Below are 7,814 nucleotides of genomic sequence, written 5' to 3'. Positions count from 1 at the left end.
GAGGCCAGCCTGGCCTACACAAGACACGGTTTCAAGACGAAACGAAACAAAACGGTAGGGCTGGAGAAACGGCTCAGCCGTTAGAAGATTTGCCTCCCAAGCGTGAGGACCGGGACCTGGAAGTACAGAACCCATGTAAACACCACATGAGTGTGGTGGTCCACCTCAGAAGATGGAGACGTTGATCTCCAGCGCTTGCTGACTAAGGAGTTCGGCTGTATGAGCTAGCTCTGGGTTTGATCGAGAGATCCTGATTCAATGAATGATGTGGCTGAGTAATCAGAGGTGACTGCCAATATGGACCTTGGGCCTCCACACACAAGCACATATATGTACTCTCGCATAGAGTGTGTGCCCACACCCATGCAAGCATACAGACACGCATACATGCATACCATAGATACAAGAAAAAATTAAATAAATACCCCTGAGGCTGGAGAGATGGTTCAGAGGGTTAGGGCACTGGCTGCTCTTCCAGAGGACCTGGGTCCGGTTTCCAGCCCTCACATGGTGGCTCACAGCCATCTCTAACTCCAGTTCCAGGGCACTCAACACCCTCTTCCAGTCGCCATAGGCACCAGGTATGCATATGGTGCACATACGTACATGTAGGCAAAGCACTTATACTCATGAAATAAAAAAAAAAAGAATAAATTTTTAAGAAATAAAAACCAATAGATTAAAAAAGAGAACTATTAGCTGACATTTAATGAGCACACGTATTGAGACAGACATTATGTTGTAAACCCCAACTCCCCCCGCTCCCCAATATTTTGGTTCTCACAACCACTTCTTGTGGTAATTGCTGTCGTTGACCTCATGTTGGGGACAGGGAAATCAAGACTCAGAGAAGGTTAAGTAACCTAACTGAGACACACAGCAGGCCTCTGACTATAATGAGGAGATGATCATGTGCACTATGGAACTGGTTGGCCAGAGGCAGGGCGGGGCACTTTAGACTGTGGAGTATGTTCCCAAAGGACCAGAGGCACTAGGTTACGGGACAGAGTGGCCTGTGGCGGTGGGGGTGCAGGGAGGGGAGGGCAGGAAGGCAGGGCCCAGACCTCGCCCTACTCATCACCAAGCACTGAACTGAGCTCTGGCGCACTGAGCCTGAGAAGCCGAACTTGATCCTGAAGGCTGTGGAGCCATGAAGGGATTTTCAGTGGATTTACAATTCGGAAATCTCTTGCAGGTTTGCAGGGTGTGTGGGCTGGAAGGAGGACGCTATTGGGAGGCCTTTATGTAATCCAGGTGAGAAACGAGCAGGGCCAGGATGAAGCCCCGCTCGTGGGAAGAGGAAATGGACGGGAGGACCGGAGATGGGAGAGGGAGGCGGAGAGTCGCAGGCCTGGGCCGTGCATACTAAGAGGAAGGGAAGCACTCAGGGTGAGGTCCCCTGAGTCTGCCTGGGAGGTGGGGGTGCTGCTGAGCCTAGGCTGAGATGAGAGCTACAGGAGAAAGAATGAGGCTGTGTTCTAAGCAGCGAGGTGGCAGCCCCGGGGAGCTGGGCTGAAGATACAGCTAATGATGGCGGACAATTACGAAGGCAGGCAGCAGAAAGGGCGACCTCCCAGGGATGCAGGAAGATTAAATGAATTAATACACACGGTGGGCTGAGAGTCGCGCCTCTCACAAAGCAAGCATGCTAAAAGAACTTGCTATTAATTTTACTATTGTTAGCCTTGTTTCTCAATGCAGGAAACTGGGGCAGAGTGCCCGTGGAGCTGGCCAGGGTCACGCGGCCACAGGACGGCTACAGTCTCACCCAGGGCACTGTCCTGGCCCCACACCATGCTGCCTGCAGCAAACCAAGTGTGGAGAGTGACCAGAGGTTGAGGGGGTGGGTAGCTCACACAGGGGGAGCAGGAGAGGGGTCAAGAGAGAGACCAAGAGAAACCCTTCTTTAGCTAAAGTGTGTGTCCTGTAGGCCTCTCTGGAGCCCAGATTTCAGCTACATACACTGCTCATCCCTGAAGAACCTTTAAGAGATAAACTCACCATCTTCTTGCCTCCCACCCATGAGCCTCTGCTTCAATCATTCTGGAAGGGTCAAGGTCCTGGCATAAGTCTGAAAGACCTTGGACACAGGAGCGAGGCTGAGCACCCAGGACTGAGATGTATGGGTAGACATGGTGTCAGTCTGTTTGTTTGTTTCTCTTGAGACAGAGGCTCATGCATCCCAGGCTGACCCCCAACTCAATAACGAGCGAAGAGTGACCATCAACTTCTGATCTTCCACCTCCTGGCGTGCACCACCACGGTGCATGGGGATGCAAGCTTTAGGCAGGTGCCCTACCAACTGAGTTACATGCCAGCCCCGCAGCGTGGTCCCTGTTACGTGCTGGAATGAAGACTCAGTGAGGCAACACCGGTGGGTGATGGCGGCCGGCCGGGCTGAGGGCCAGGGGTAGGGTGAACCCAACGTGGCAGCCTTGACACTCCAAAGCAGAATGCCTCAGTTTGGGTTCGGCGTCCCCCTGGAAAGTCCCTTAGAACCCGTTTCCTCCTTGTGAGACTGGACCCCCGAATCTCTGCCTTGCAGGTCTCCCGTGATTAAATGACAGGATGTGAGGCTCCTTAGAGGGCTGCAGGGGCGCGTGTCTCCAAACAGAGCGCTCTGTCACAATCCTGTTGCTTCCACCTCTGGAGGTGGCTGGTGACAGACTGGGAAAAGAGCGTGGGGGAAGCTGTCTGGGACTCGTGGGCAGCTCAGTGGCTTGGCAGACAAGCGGAGCGAGGTCAGTGTGGCTGCACTGAAGAGGTGCGGGCGTGGGCTGGCTCATCAGACCCAGGTGGGGACTGTGGAGGCTGATGGACTGTGACCTCCTCCATGCTTATCCTGGAGCATGCCTGCTGGTGTGTTGCTCAGGAGGGCTGCGGGGTGGGGTTGGGGGTGGGGGTGGGGTTGGTTGGGGCATGCCTGAGTGCAAGCATGTGGTGCGAGCAAGAGTGTGTATGTGTTTGTGCACCAGTGCATGTGTGCATATACCCAGCTTGGCTCCACACTCAAAAGGACACCCCTAGAGAGGTGGTAGGTAGGATGACTTCTCTGAGAAGCAAGCCTCTCCAGTGGGTGACTTTTCTGCTGACCTCCTCTTCCGAGCAGTGGGGATAATTGGAGTGCTTGCAGTGTTTGGTTTGTTTGGGTGTCAATGCACATGTGCACATGTGTCCGGTGCCAGCCAGCCAGCCACCCACGGAGCAACCACGGGTCAGTGGAAAGGGCGGTTGTTTACCAAGGTGCGCCCTGGTGGTATTGAGATGGGCCGGATGGTGGCCTCTTGGCTGCTCCTTCTGCATGTGGCAGCCCCCCTTGCCCACCCCCTCCCCCCCACCCCCCCACCACCATGGGTTAGAACTTTCTTTGAGAAGGGAAGGTGATGAGTGAAGGACTGGGAGAAGGAGGGAGAGGAGAGGCGTTGTGATGTCTCAACGTGCCCTGGCTCAATAAACAGCCCCCGGAGAGGCCCACTCTTGTCGTATCGATGTCGTCCTCCAAAAGCCAGCTTCCTGCCGCAGCTGTGACTGGAGAGCTGTGCACTTTGACCCTGATGTGATTTGTGTGTGTTGTGTGTGACAGTCCTCTGAGCTAAGCACAGGGAGTTCAGTTATGCCTGTTTGCAAAAGACCGTCCCAGCGGGGCCTGCTGACTGTTCACACACACACCCCAGGGTCACAAGGGTCACAAGGCCCTCACCCGTGGATCTAGCGCCCCCATACCACCTGTCGTATGCAGTTCTGCCTAATTGAACGTGGCCTGGAGAGGAGCTAGAGTACCTAGACCAGGGAAGATTAGGGGACTGTCCTTCAATGCTCCATTCTTAGGGTACATCCATCCTGATGACCTTTGACATGATGTAATCATGTAGGTAGTCATCCACAGAGTTTATACTGGAGAATCACTCAATAGTTACACACACACACACACACACACACACACACACACACACACCTCGTTTTAAGTACATTTATGATTTTGTGTTGGGTCACATTCGCAGCTATCCCATGGGCCGCCAGTTGGACGTGTCTGGTAGAAGTCTCTTGGGGCTCTGGGTGGGTCAAAGAGAGGGTAAATCTGATCTCCACCTAGACTGGGTCCCTCCTATGGGGCTAGCATCCCAGGACCCATACAGGCATATTGTGGTAAGTTTAACAACAGGCTCTCTCGGGGAAGGGTCCCCTTGCTATCCCGGTGTGTAGGGTTGTGTCAAGAAGCCCGCCAGTTTGGGAGCGGGATATGCTAGTTTAAGGACACAATTGTGGCGGCATCTCTACAAGCTGTAAAAGCTGGGGTCAGCTAGTACCTGGTGCATAGCAGGCCTTCAAGCAATACCTGTTTAAATGAATAAGTGAATGGACAGATAACAAATGAATAAACATGTGAGCTAACTAATGAATGAATGAATGAAGAGCTGGCTGGCTAGGAGCTGAGTCAAGAGACTTGTTGCAGGTTGGGCTGCTTTTGTTGAGAGACAGAGCAAGGAGACAGAAACCTCAGAAATCAGGACCCGGCTGACCCGAGGGGTCCCAGCCCCAGCTTCCCCAGCTCTGGCCACTGCTTAGCATTCTCTCATAAATAAGCCGGGTGCTGTTGAATGCAGCTTTGGGACAAAACCCGTATTAATGAATTACTGGAAATACCCAACCCTGTTCCAGGCCAGAGAAGCAGCAAACACAGAGGGGTGCTGCCAGGAGGCAGAGGGGGGTCTCTGAAGAGTGAGAAAGAGAATTTAAATGTTCCCTTCGCTGTTGGAGAGCCGCAGTTCACACAGACTGAGGGAATCCCTCACAGCCTGAACGGGTTGGGGTCAAGCTACCTCAGGACCATTGCTCTTGCAATTGCCCCTAGACACCCCCAACTCCCCCCACCCCCCCTCCCCACTCCCCATCCCCACTCCGTCACACCCTCACTTTGCCTTGACTGAAGGCCGCTTCCTCTTTGATACCTTCCCTGATGACCTTGCCTAACGTGACATTGTTCTCCGCTCCCACCCTCCCACCCTCCCTCTATTTTAATTCCTAGATTTTTCTAGAAGCAGACCCAGATGAAAATTTGAAAGTGAACAGGATTTGTTGGCTCTAGGAAATAGTTAAAAGGGGCGAGTGAGGAAGGCACGGGCAATAATTGCCACTGTGGGGGGTGTTGAACTCAGGAACACTTTCTCAGAGACACCTCCCAGAGGGTCGAGGGAACTAGGAGGGTAGGCCCTAGGCTCTGTGAGTCAAAGGTTAGGAGCCGTTCCTAAGGAACGTCTTCCTGATGAGAACGGGGTGGCTGGAGCTGATGAGGTAACTCAGTGGGTAAAGGAGTTTGATCCCCATGACGGGGTGCAGAGGGAAGTGACTCCTGAAGGTGTCCTCTGACCTCCACGTGCACACTGTGTGGCATGTGTTCCTAAAACACACACACACTCACACACACACCCCACATCTAAATGACATAGTTTGAGATCAGAACCAGTCATTCAGGAAGTAGGTCTTTGGGTACAGCACTTCCAGTCTCTCTGACTCCTCCCCCTAGGTTTCCTCCAATCACTGTCCTGAGCTAGGGCATTCTATACCCGGAAGTCCGGCTTGTGCTGGTTTGGCCTAGCCCCCTGCAAAGCCCCGTTCAGGGAAGAGCATCCTCCCAGGACCTTCGCTGGAGTGTTGGGCTTTCCTGCCTCAGCTGGAGTAACCAGCGCTTTAGGCGTTGTTGTGTGAGCAGCAGAATGCCCCACAGGTGGGGTAGGGGCGACTGGGGGTCTTCTGGTGTGCGGAGAGGCGCTTGGGCACACTGATCTGAGATGAACCCACCTCTGCTTGTCCGCAGTGCTGGATGATGGGGAAGCGTGCAGACGCAGGAACTAAGTAGCCAGACTCTCCCTGGGTCTGCAGGCCACTTGCGGTCATGAGGATGCCGTGGTGGGTGCCTCTCAGAGTGCGTCCAGGGCAGGGCAGCCTGACATAACCTTCAGGAGCCACGGTGACAAGACTCGGGGACATGGCAACACAAGGTTTCTTTTCCTGGACCCTAGAGAATCAAACATAACGAAGGCTGGTTTCTCGGCATTGCGGCGATTGGAGACTTGGGATCCGAATTTATTTGACTTGGAAAAATAAAACAGGATGACATTTATTGCAGGAGGATGTGGCGGTGTAAATTCAAGCCCACTCCAGTGCAGGAGGCCCTTGGGGCCTCTAGGAGGAAGGGTCTGGGTTGAAAGGCTCGCCCTGGCCAAGTGGGAGGTGGGGGGGTGGGGGTGGGGGGGCAAGGAGGCCGCTAGGGAGACAGCCGAGGCATGTAATGTTTTGTTTTGTTTTTAATGTTCTTGAAAAACAACATTTCTTTATTTCTGATTGTAAAAATAACACAGGCTGCTTGTGGAAAATTGGGGAGAAACCATAATACATGAAGTCAGAGTTGCAAATCACCCCTAATTCCATCACCCACGATAGTCATTAAAACAGTATTATCCAACCTTCTCATCTTTATTCCATGCCCAGCTCTTCCCATAATTGAGGCCATATTAATATTATTTATATAATTTATATTCCATCTACAGAGGACAGCGGATCCCTGAGCTCTACGCAGTAAACAAATGAGAAGCCCGCACACACAGTCCCTTGCCCATCCCCACTCACGTCTTAATTTGCAGGGCAGTGGAGCACAGAGAAAAAAATGACAGGTCCCCACCCTGCCAACAAACAGTATGGTGACCCCGAAGTAGCGGCCTCACACCCTCCATGCCTCAATTTCAGAATCTGTACCTCACAGCATTTTGAGGAGGGTCATATAGCAGTGTCCTTTCATAACTCTCGTGGTGCTATCCAGCCACGGTGGAGCAAGAACAATCTTCATAGCTTTGGCATTCGATTTGCTTTATGACTTTAAGACTTCTTCTTCTTCTTCTTCTTCTTCTTCTTCTTCTTCTTCTCCTCCTCCTCCTCCTCCTCCTCCTCCTCCTCCTCCTCCTCCTTCAGTTTTTTGAGACATGGTTTCTCTGTAAAGCAGTCCTGGCTGTCCTGGAACTCACTCTGTAGACCAGGCTGGCCTCTAACTCACAGAGATCCACCTGCCTCTGCTTCCCGAGTGCTGGGGTTAAAGGCGTGCGCCACTGGAGAGGTGGCTCGCTGGTTAAGAGCACTGGCTACTCTTCCAGAGGACCTGGGTTCAGTTTCCAGCGGCTCACAACACTCTGTAACTCCAGTTCCAGGGGATCAAATGTCTTCTTTTGGCTATGTTATCACCAGGCATGCCTGTGGTGCACTTACATCCATGCAGGCAAAACACACACATAAAATAAAATCTATCAAGCCATCTTTTTAAAAAGACCTCAGTGAAACGGAGAAAAGACATTCAATAGTCTCCGGTTTGAATGCCAGCTTTGCAGCATGATGACTATCTGTGCGGCACTGGGAACTAAATGTCTCTCTTCCTTAGTATCCTCATCTCCCAAGCAATTGAGGAAGGGGATCTGTGGAGGCAAGTGGTTTTTAGTCTGGGCTGTGAAATTTTAAACCACAGCCTCGCCTCCCCAGAAAGCCCCAGAGTAGAGGGATGAAAAGGACGTGTAATAAACAGGCTGGATTATCTTCAAAGGATTGAGAGGTTGGTCCTTTCCATCCCTGCAGCCATGCCTGAATCCTGATGCTGCGTCATCCCCTCGCTGGTAGGCTCTGGAGGTCCCCGTAAGAGCCAAACAATGAGACTAGTTAATCAAAAGGACAACGAATCCCCTGGGCTCTGGGTTTTCTGAACTGCTTGCCCTGTGGCGGCAGGGGGCGGGGGGTGGGGGTGGGGGGGAGGGACCCCAGCATTTGCAACTCTC

At 52.6% G+C, this 7,814-nt stretch overlaps 1 long non-coding RNA gene across 2 annotated transcripts; it reads left to right on the top strand.

Moving 5' to 3' along the window:
* The first annotated feature begins 1,087 nt into the window (after positions 1-1,087).
* Positions 1,088-6,121, top strand: LOC131893856 (uncharacterized). 2 transcript variants are annotated; one of them, XR_009374754.1, is made up of 2 exons: positions 1,088-1,254; positions 5,816-6,121. It is a non-coding gene; the product is annotated as an uncharacterized LOC131893856 (long non-coding RNA). The 2 variants fall into 2 exon arrangements; XR_009374755.1 differs by lacking the exon at positions 1,088-1,254 and adding an exon at positions 5,607-5,725.
* The last annotated feature ends 1,693 nt before the right edge of the window (positions 6,122-7,814 follow it).

Source organism: Peromyscus eremicus, chromosome 16_21 (assembly GCF_949786415.1).
Source record: "Peromyscus eremicus chromosome 16_21, PerEre_H2_v1, whole genome shotgun sequence".
NCBI classification, from domain to species: Eukaryota; Metazoa; Chordata; class Mammalia; order Rodentia; family Cricetidae; genus Peromyscus; species Peromyscus eremicus.
This window is presented reverse-complemented; position numbering and strand designations above follow the sequence as displayed.